This window comes from Crocodylus porosus, unplaced genomic scaffold (assembly GCF_001723895.1).
Source record: "Crocodylus porosus isolate Cpor-Errol unplaced genomic scaffold, CroPor_comp1, whole genome shotgun sequence".
NCBI classification, from domain to species: Eukaryota; Metazoa; Chordata; order Crocodylia; family Crocodylidae; genus Crocodylus; species Crocodylus porosus.
The window spans coordinates 172,757,867-172,768,210 of record NW_017728906.1 but is presented as its reverse complement, the minus strand read 5'-3'; the positions used below and the strand labels follow the sequence as shown (position 1 = coordinate 172,768,210).

At 40.7% G+C, this 10,344-nt stretch overlaps 1 protein-coding gene across 2 annotated transcripts in view; it reads right to left on the bottom strand.

The window, feature by feature from the left end:
- The window catches only part of ARHGAP20 (Rho GTPase activating protein 20), an 87,518-nt gene that overhangs the window by 49,207 nt on the left and 27,967 nt on the right, over window positions 1-10,344 (bottom strand). The gene's annotated exons all lie outside the window — the stretch shown is intronic.

The window sequence follows — 10,344 nt, the reverse complement described above, 5'->3', positions numbered from 1 at the left end:
ACCTCAGCCCCAGCCCCACTCACTCTCTCACCGCAGGGGCCTTGATCTGCCCCGCCCCATACCCCTTCCCTTCTCCCTCCCCTTTCACCACAATAGAATTACCAGCTGCATGCAGCTGTATTGGAAAATCAGATCAGCATCGGCTGATATACCTCCTTAAAAATCGGCTATCAGTATCGGCTCCCAAAATCTCTATCGGTGCACCCCTACTCCTTAGTCTTATACAGCATATAACAGGCACTTGGCAAATAATAATTGAAGCTTAACCCCCTCAAATCTACAACCAATTGTTAAAAATACTACACCTTGTTGGTGCCCCATGAACACAACAGTGTATGCTACATTCACAAACATCTGACCACACAGCTATATTTGTATTTGGAATTTACAGTACAGCAGGAGTTAGTGATTTAAAACAAAATTATTCAGTCATAATGATCAATACTGGAAAAAAAATGAAATATATGGTGCAATCAGGTCAGCATTTGTTAGAGACACACCAGGCAGCTTCCAGACTATGCATAACAGAGGGCCTAAGCTACACAGAATTTGGCAGCCTGCCTTAATTCTGCTTTATTAACCAAACCTAAATTATTTCCCCCTTGATTTATCATCCCTATTATTACTTTAGAGTTAGATCCTTGTTTTAAAGGTCTTGCCAAAACAGAATTTTAAGACTGATTAAGCAGAGATGATTTTGAGTTAGCTCTTTACAAATGCAATTCCTGTATGAAAAGATTAAGGGCTTCTTCCTGAAGAAACTGGTGAGCATCTCCGAGGAGGTGCTGGAGTTCCCTTAAATCTCAGTGGAGTCAGCAAGAGCTATAGCTATTTAATACTAAAGGAGCAGCTCCCTCAATCCTTCCAGTTGGAGCTAGTCTACTTCGTATAAAGTAATTACTCACTGAGTCACCCTACAGGAAATGACACACTAGTCTGGGGGATAGGACACCTAGCTTGGAAATGAGACATCAGGCCCCTGCTCTAGTTCATGTTTGTTCACGTAAAGAAGAACAGCAGCAACAGCGGAGATTGAGACCACTCCCCATCCCAGAATTACTTAGGGCTGGCAGCTGGGAACATCACAAGAGGTGAGAGATGTTAGTTCAAATCTCCTCAAAACAGAAGAGGAAATTGAATATGGGTCTCTAACACCATGGATGGGTGCCTGAACCCCATTTGTACCTACTAACTCTGACTGTATTTTTTCCCATTTTATGCATCTAGCCCTTTACTGTAATCGGGTTTCAAGGAAGTATTTTGTGAAATCATTTCTGGGTTTGGGAGAAAAACCCGGTCTTTGCACAACACTACTGGACAGATGCTGGCGTGGGGGTTGGGCGATTGCCACCCAATATTCAGTGTTGAATTCAGTGAGGGAGCACTTAGAGTGGCTGAATGTCTTCAAGTTGGCAGGACCAGAGGACTACACCTGAGAGTGTCGAGGGAATTGGCTGGAGTCATTGCAAAACCATTGGCAAAGGTATCTGAAGACTCATGGTGCTCAAAAGAGGTCTTGAAAAATTAGAAAAGAGCCAATGCAGTGCCAATCTTTAAAAGAAGGGGAGGAAGGAGGATCCGGGAAAGTATAGGCCAGTCAGTTTGACCTTGATACCGTGCAAAATTTGGGGAAAAATTATCAAGAAGTCCATTGTGAGAGACTGGCATAAGGCATGATACTGAAGGATAGCCAATGTGGTTTCACTGTCAGCAGCACATGGCTGACTAACCTTGTTTCCTTCCATGATCAAGTAACAAACCGCTTGGATGTGGGAAATTTGGTTGATGTCATATACTTGAATTTTAAAAAAAAGCCTTTGATATGGTCTCCCATGCCCCTCTTACAAAAAAACTGGGGGATTATGGGCTGGCAGAGTCCATGGTGAGGTGAGCTGGGAATGAGTCCAGAGAGTATTAAATGACCAGGTCTGTATCGTCTTGGCGGGAGGTGGCCAGTGGTGCCCTGCAGGGTTCAGTTCTTGGCCCCATGCTGTTCACCATCTTTATGAACAATTTAGATGAGGATGAGGAAAACATGCTGGCCAAGTCTATGGATGATACTAAGTTATGGGTAAAAGCAACATACTAGGGGACAGAATGAAGATCCAAGTGGACCAGGCCAAGCTGGAAAGATGGGTGGAGCAGAATCGGATGTAGCTCAATAAGGATAAATGCAGAGTGCTTCATATGGGGAGAAGTAACCAGTGACATGAATATAGGTTAGGAAGAGATGTCTTGGCCAGCACAATGGCTGAAAGGGACCTCGGGGTTATGGTTGATCACAGGACAAACATGAGCCACCAGTACAACACTGTAGTTAACAGAGGTAATTGCATACCAGGATGCATTAGCTGATGTGTTGCAAGCAGGATTAAAGAAGTGATACTCCTCTCTACTCTGTGTTGGTGAGACCCCAGCTGGGATACTGGGTCCAGTTCTGGGCGCCACACTTCAAAAAAGACGTGGAGAATCTTGAAAGGGTCCAAAGATGGGCCACAAGAATGATTAAGGGCCTGGAGGACAAACCTTATGAGCAAAGACTAAGGGATCTGGGACTGTTCAGCCTGGGGAAAAGATGACTGGGGGGAAGTTGGTGGCCATCTATAAGTATGTAAGGGGTAGATATTGGGAGCTGGGACAAAAACTGTTCACTAGGGTGCACCCAGAGGAAGACGAGAAGCAATGGTCATAAACTGTTAGAGGATGATTTCAGGTTGGATGTCAGGAAGAACTCCTTTACCATAAAGGAGAATCTGGAACAGACTTCCCAAGGAGATGGTGCAGTCCACAACCTTGGAAGTCTTCAAGAGGAGACTGGACACACACCTGGAACAAGGGGGGTTGGACTCGATCTTTCAAGGTCCCTTCCAGCCCTTAATTTCTATGATTCTACTGAGTACCTGGCAAAAGGGGCTGTAGCATCTTGCAAGATCCAATCAGCAGTTTGCTTCCTAATCTGTGGAGCAGATAGGATTGGATTCTCAGAGGTGATGACTACTTGTAGCTCCTACTGGCATCTCACAAGTTGGGGGAGCACAGCGCTGCTGTAAAAAACCATCTCAAGATGCACAGCCTTTCATTTCATTAACAACAAGCAGGAAAGATTATTGCAACAGTTATTTGCCTGTGTATTCCCCTACTGAAACTGATAGTAAACTCCAATTATTCAAGACCACATAATGCCAAACAGACAGAGCAGAAATTGTGTCTTCAGTTAATGCCACTGCATTCCCAAACCTGTCTCCTAATTTGGCCAGTTCCCTGCATTCCTAATCCCTTGATGTTGGTGGCTGGTTTACTCAGTTGATTTAAGGTATCTGTTGGCACTGAATAAATAAGATCTTAGATCAGCCTGCAGGAAGACTCATTTTCACTGACCTGCAGGAAGCAGGGCAGGGTAGCACTTTATAGAGTAACTAGTTCAGAAATGAATGAGCTTTCAGAGGCAACAGACTATTTTGCCAGATGCTACAATGAAGTATTTTTCTGTATCTGATGAAGAGGTTAACTTCCTCTTTCACTGACCAGTGAGAACGCTGTGAGAAGCTGCTAACTAACAAGAGAAAGCCCAAAGCTAGCTTTGGTTTCCTAAATGTATTATTTAAACAACCACAATCCCACTGGTGTTTATTATTATGGTATTTTCAGTCATGTCAGAACACTGGTTAAGAGCTTTGTAATAGGAGAATCAGCACTTCAGCAGGGGACAACTATCAAAACAGAGTTAAGAAGTATTCCATTATCTTTTAACCTGTAGCTCCAGTTATTCAGTATATTAAAAACAGTCAAAGAGGTTAGTAGAGACTCCATTTTATAAACTCTCCCCATTAGCATTTGACATAGTCCAGCAGCAATCACTAATGCTGGGCGTAACATACTTTCATCTGCATAGAGACAACACCTTGTCTATACACTTGGGAGTAATGATAATTATAGATCAAAATCTTGTCTGTTATATTATAACTGAACCTAATGAAAAATTAAGTTTCTAAAGGGTTTAAAGCAGTGAAACTCTTTGTAAAAGCATGTTACAGGACAAGATTCAATTGACTTTTTCAGGATCAGATTTATATACATCTCTACATGGGCAAGCCTAATTATGATCACTATAACAGAATGATTCATAAACCTGAGAACTCCCATCATCGCACTGCAACTTTCAAGCTAAATCTCCATCAACTGGGGGTATATGTACCCCTAGGAGTACTTTGGAAGTTTGCTTCCTAATCTGTGGAGCAGATAGGATTGGATTCTCAGAGAGGAAACACAGCAGTGGCATGGACGAGCTGGTGGCATTTCTAACTTTGCCAATGGCAGCACTTCGGTTTTGCTGCCACATGGGGACCCTTGCCCCCTCCCATTTGTCGACCAGCCTCCAGGGGACTCCCCATTTCTCGACCCCCCCCGACCAAAAAAGGTTGAAAACCCCTGTACTAGAGAGAAATTCAAAAGCTTATATATGTGTATAACTAGGATCTGCGTCCTGACCAACCCTTCTTGCTCTTTTCCCTCCATCATTTGAATTTCAAATCAGCACTCTCATATGCTGTACATCCTTTACCTCCAGACATGTGACACCAAGAAATGTGACATTCTTTTTTTCCTGGGGGGAGGGGGAAGGAGAGGGGAAGGGAAGTAAAAACACAAATAAGACATTACATTCAAACCAGAACCATTTACTCAAAAGCACCATTGAACGTAACAGGAAAGCTCTCCAGGACTGAGAACAAAATGTCATTTTGGAGGGCAAGTTTGATCCTTATAGCTGGATCATTAACACTAGAGAGAAATGAAACCCAAGTTCTTCATATTTGCATTTCCATGTTAAAAAGTCTCTAATAAAATAGCATTCAACTCTTCTTTTAGGCAGTACCAGCCTTAGGAGAGGGCAAACCAGGTGACTGCCCAGGGACCCACACTTCAGGGGCCCCAACATTTTGCAACAAATTTTTTGGGGGGTGAAGTTCTTGTAAAGAAGTGGCTCTATTTGCATGTTAATACTAGATTCTTTATCTATTCCCCCCCACCAAATACTAAAAAGATCCATGATACACGGTGATGGGTTAATATTTACCTAAGTACATACACCTTGCTTCTTGTTTTGATTCTCTTGCCCAGGGCCCCAACAACCCCAGGGTCACCACTGTTTTAGACTTCATTTAAATGTGAATAGTGATTTGGGAAGCTAATGAAGGTTCCTTTATTGGCTTCAGTTGAGCCGGATTTCACTCTTCTACCCTGTTCTTTACATTAATCAAAATTTTCACAGTGTCATTAAAGAAAATGCTACAATTATAGATAGATATAACATGGGAAGCTTGAAACAACTTGCAGTCAGTACTAAGAACAAGCTAAACATTAAGTGAGTGTGAAAGTTGGCATCTTAGTGCTCACCTTATTAATGGATTATGTATCAGAAGAAACAAAAACCACAAATAACTCTTGTTGTTCCTCTGCCCCTCCATAGCCTTGCTTAGGGTTTCTGAGCAAAATAGGTGTCTTAATGTAGTGAGAGCCAAGCTGTTTATTTCTATGCTCAGTATAACAGATGTAAGTTTTAATTTTTATTAGCACGTGGAAACAGAGCAAGAACCTGGGAGTTTTAGAAGTCTATATGAACTGAGTGAATAACTATGAAACTATGAGTGTGTTAAACTACTTACGGTGACAATCCAAAATTCATGTGTGTCAACTGAAAGTTTTCTAATGATGTCAACAGATTCTGGAACAGGACTTATAGTACTTTAAATGTAAACCATGAAGCACAGAATAGGATCTATCTTCACATGTGAACCACAGACTGGAAGGTCAGTCCCTCCCATCTCAGACAGCACACTGTAAACCACTTTCAAAAAACTGATCAAAGTCCATCCAAAAACTAGTGAGGTTTCTCTACTCCTAAGAGCTTAGGCAATAGGAATACATGCAACTGACATCTAATAAAATAATATTTGGTTATTACACACCTAAAGCACTTATAAGTGCTGGGTAAGAATTCCTCCTATTTTAGTGACAGAGGTAAAAACAGAGACACGGTATAGTGAGGTGGCTTGCCCAAGACAGTGAGGGGCATGAATAGGAGCTAGGGCTCCCAAACCCTGGTCTCCTGCCCCAGCTGCTAGTCTACAGCAGTATGTAAGCCTCGATTAATTTTTTCTTGGATAGTGCTACTATCAGAGTAACCATGAAACTTTTCTCATGTTCCAGCTCACCTAAGTGAGATACTGCTCCTTCAAGAAGTGTCTTTGTCAGGAAGTAGCAAAATGAGGTCTGAGCCAGTGCTGGCAATTCTAGAAGGTCTTTTTCGCTCATGTAATTAATTCAGGTCCACTTCTTTATCCCACCATGCCCACACAGTTTGTCTGTGTTTCTGTATATATACCCAACAAAGGGAGAAGGAAATCTTTAACCACCTGTGGATTCTGGGGAAGTAGCCCAGTGGCTTGTGTTGCATGACTTTAAAAACATCCAACATTTTTCCATCACTTGAAAAACACTCCCTCCCTTTTTTCCTTAGAATAGCTATTCACATAAATTTAAGTTTTGGATCTATTCAACCCAGTCATTAGAATGCTGTGCATGTTTTCTACTAAATTTTAACACTTACATAAAGCTCTTCTAACCAACAACCCCAATGAGCAGTTATTTATTTGTGGATATTGCTAAGGCACCAGATTAAATGACTTGACTAAGGACAATTGGAACTCTACTTGCAAAGTCTTCCAAGTGTTAACCAGGCTCCCAGTAGACCAGCGACTCTTTTTAGACTCAAGGCACTCTTCACGTTTCATGGAAAATGCCAGTTCTTTGCTTACATTCATCTTTTGACTATAGAAGAACACCATATTTTCTCACATGCATTTTTCCCAAAAACCAGCTGCTGGCAACTGTAGTGTATATAATGTGTGACAGGTAAGGCAAGAGCGGTTTATGCCAATTACAACACAAAAGCAAAAGTAAAGTGTGCCCATAATTCACAGAAAGCAAAACAATGACCAGCCTTGGCTCCATATCTGCTGCTACTGAATTACTACAAGGAAATATTTTTTTCTTCATTCTGTCTTTCAAAAACAGGTTATCATATTCTGGGACATACTGTATGTGAGAAAATATGGTAATAAAGTAGTTCTTCTGTTGCAAAGAACTCAAAAAGACCAAAACAGGCCTGAATCCTTTGACACGATGGATTCCTGTGTGAAATCCTTGGTGTTATCTTGTAAGTCATGTACAGGTGTTTGTACCCTTAGAAGGATCTCACAGCACCCCAGCACCCCAGAATCCAGAAGAAATTAAATTATATCTAAGTATTTTTGTAAAAATTGATTATTTTGGAGATCAGATAAAAATCTCACTCACTCATTTACTCCTGGTTGTGCTTGATACTCTCATTTCCAGAACCTTACACTGACAAGGAAGCTTTTAGTATAAGCTTAAATAGAAGATTTTTAGCAGAATTACAAAGCAGGAATGCACTGCTAACTGAAGCTTGGGAATCAAGTTTATTTCTTCTCAAAACTACTTTAATTCCAAACAATTCTAGCCATATCTCCTGACTGGATTACTGGACTCGGGGTTACTATCTTAGAATGGCTGATTAACAACAGGACTCAAACAAGCCAAAAGAGCAGAGCCCTAATTTGGATCAGAGCCCTGAGACTGGGGAGCAGGGAGGGGTGGCAGGGGGTAAGAAATCTGTAACAGAAGAAAGTACCTGTCCCTACATCTTGGCTATTTATAACATACTCAAAACTAATGATAACATTTCAAGACCTCAACACTTACCCAGTTCCATCATAAATTACACTTTGGCTAATGTCTTGCACATATATTGTAGCCATTTTGACAATATCATGGTAGCACATCATTTATACCACGTGTGGTAAAAAAAGAAGAAGAAAAGAAAAGTAAAGAAAAAGAAAGTAACAAAAACTTTTCTTCTGCACTGGGATCAAATTCACCAGTAGTATGAATGGGTGTAATATAATGGAATTGTGCCTTCTTACACATGTGAAATTTAGCTCCTAGCTTGTTGATATGTTATTAAAAAGGCTACAGCCTACAAAAGCTCCCTCAGTGTCAAAAAGAATCACAAACCATGGCAGGGGGACTGTTTTACATGCCACAGAAGTATCTCCAAGACTTCCAAGAAGGGAAACCTGTCTTTAAAGAAGGGTTGTATAGCAGTCAAAACCTAGTTTAAGTAGCTCATCATTTGCTCATCTCAGCCAAAGAAACAAAGAAGAAATAAAAGGAGACAAACATGTGGAACAAAGTTACATAGCTTTGAATACAAATGCTAGCTAGCAAAACGTGTCTCCACTCCACAGATTGCGGCATGGCACAAACCATAAGCCTTGTATGTACCAGACATGATTTTCAAATACAGAGGCCTAAAGATAGGCCATGCACCTGCATGTTGCTCTGCATGGCATTTTCCTATACCCATAAAGAGGCCCACTGAATGCGCACAGTTCCTACTGCCTTCGGATGGGGTTCCGCACAGTTAGGGATTTGCCTATGTGCAATAACTTGTTGGACGGGTTGTCTATACGGAATAATTGTTAGACTGAAGTCTAATTCCCTACTTAGATACCTCAATTAAAAAAAAAAAAAAATCAGAACACCCAGATTTTCAAAGATGCTGAGCACTTCTTTCATTAATCCATTTTACTGTTGGGCTTGTTTGGTCTTTTTAAATGTGATTTTCTACACGCACCTTGTCCTTGAAGTAGACGTAAAAAAAACAACACATTACTCTCTCTCAAGAGGTGAGCTTTTCCTTATGTCTTATATTATATAATAATTTTACCCAGAGGCTGAGAAGAAACATAAAAAATATGAACCTAAAAGGAGGTACAGAGGACCAAGAGATGGGTCATTTTACACTAACTATAAATAGAGGGAACTTGGGTACGCAAGCCTAGAAGTTCTCTAATCGCAAGGGTAGCCAACCCATTTTTTAAGGCTTGCTGTCAACCTGATCCTTGCAGTGTTAAGAGAGCTTCTTTCCAAAAATAGAGGAGTATGCACATACTTTCATTTAACTATGGTAAATGTCCTAAAACTCAAGTAACTCATTCTGAAACCAGTAATGAATTTCAAAAAGCAGTTAGTTTATTTTGTGTACTGTGGCTTTCCTTGACTACTAGGGTCACAAACTAAAGGCCCAGTACAATTAGAGACAGAGAGCTCTGCCCTGTGCCGGATTCCACTCTTGGACTTAAGTATCACCTGCATTGATTTGTTGATTTTAATTCAACCATTTATTCAGAATGTTAGCTGCATAAGTATTAAAAGACTTGGCACTGCATATATCAAATTATTATTTAAAAACAAATTACTAAAATAATTATGGTAGGGCAACACAGATTATACAGATTCTTGAAGTAAGGAGAACACACGTGTCTTGGTTTACTTTCAGTTCAAAGCTTTAACAAACAGCTGTGAGGTGTTTAGTCTGAAAACGTATGAAGCTAAATTCTCACTGGCGTAAATTAGTAGTGTAGAGTTCAATGGAGCTGTGCCAGCCAGTTTACACCAGAAAAGAATTTGGCCTGTGTTATTTAAAACCCTACAGATTTGCTACCCAGCTCCAGCACTGATTAACAAAAATGTCCAAGGGTTTATAAGGGAGGAAAAGTTTAAGGAGGGACATGCTTGCATATGAAGTCAATAAAGTCTTTTGGCCTTGGGAAGAACTGATCCTCTGTTTGCAACTGCTATTCACGTAAATTTTTATGCAGTGACGTAGCAGCACCACCTTGAGTGGCATTCCCATAACAGTTCCACCAGGGAGATGCCATTCCAAGCATTATTTACATAGACAAAGCACTCTTTGTTCCTTCTCCTCCCTCTGTCACGGAAAAATGGCTTTTGGAAAAAGTAAAAATAAGGATTAAAAACAAAAAAGAAAAACAAGACCACATTCTTCCCTCCTCCCAGGGCTTTGCACTGCTGATTTAGGGGCTATCTAGGAACTCACCTGGGGCAGGACAATGCAGGGCAGCAGTCATTTTTTTCCATGCCACACTGGGGTCAAGGGGCAGCAGCATTTTGGTAATCAAAGCTACAAGGAGGGTCCCCTGGGAGCCAGTACTGTTACAACAATTCAGTGCAGCCCTAAGGGACAGGATTGATGTTTGTTTTAGATTATTACAAACCAATTTCTGTTGAGTGCCCAAAATTAACTCCAGTAGTTTCATTTGCATTGCATCAGGAATGAAAGTGATCCTTCTTAAAAGATATCAGATGTACTACTGGACTATGATAATACAAAAGTTGGGAAGCAACAATAAATCAATAAATATTGCAAGCGTATATATATATATATATATATATATATAT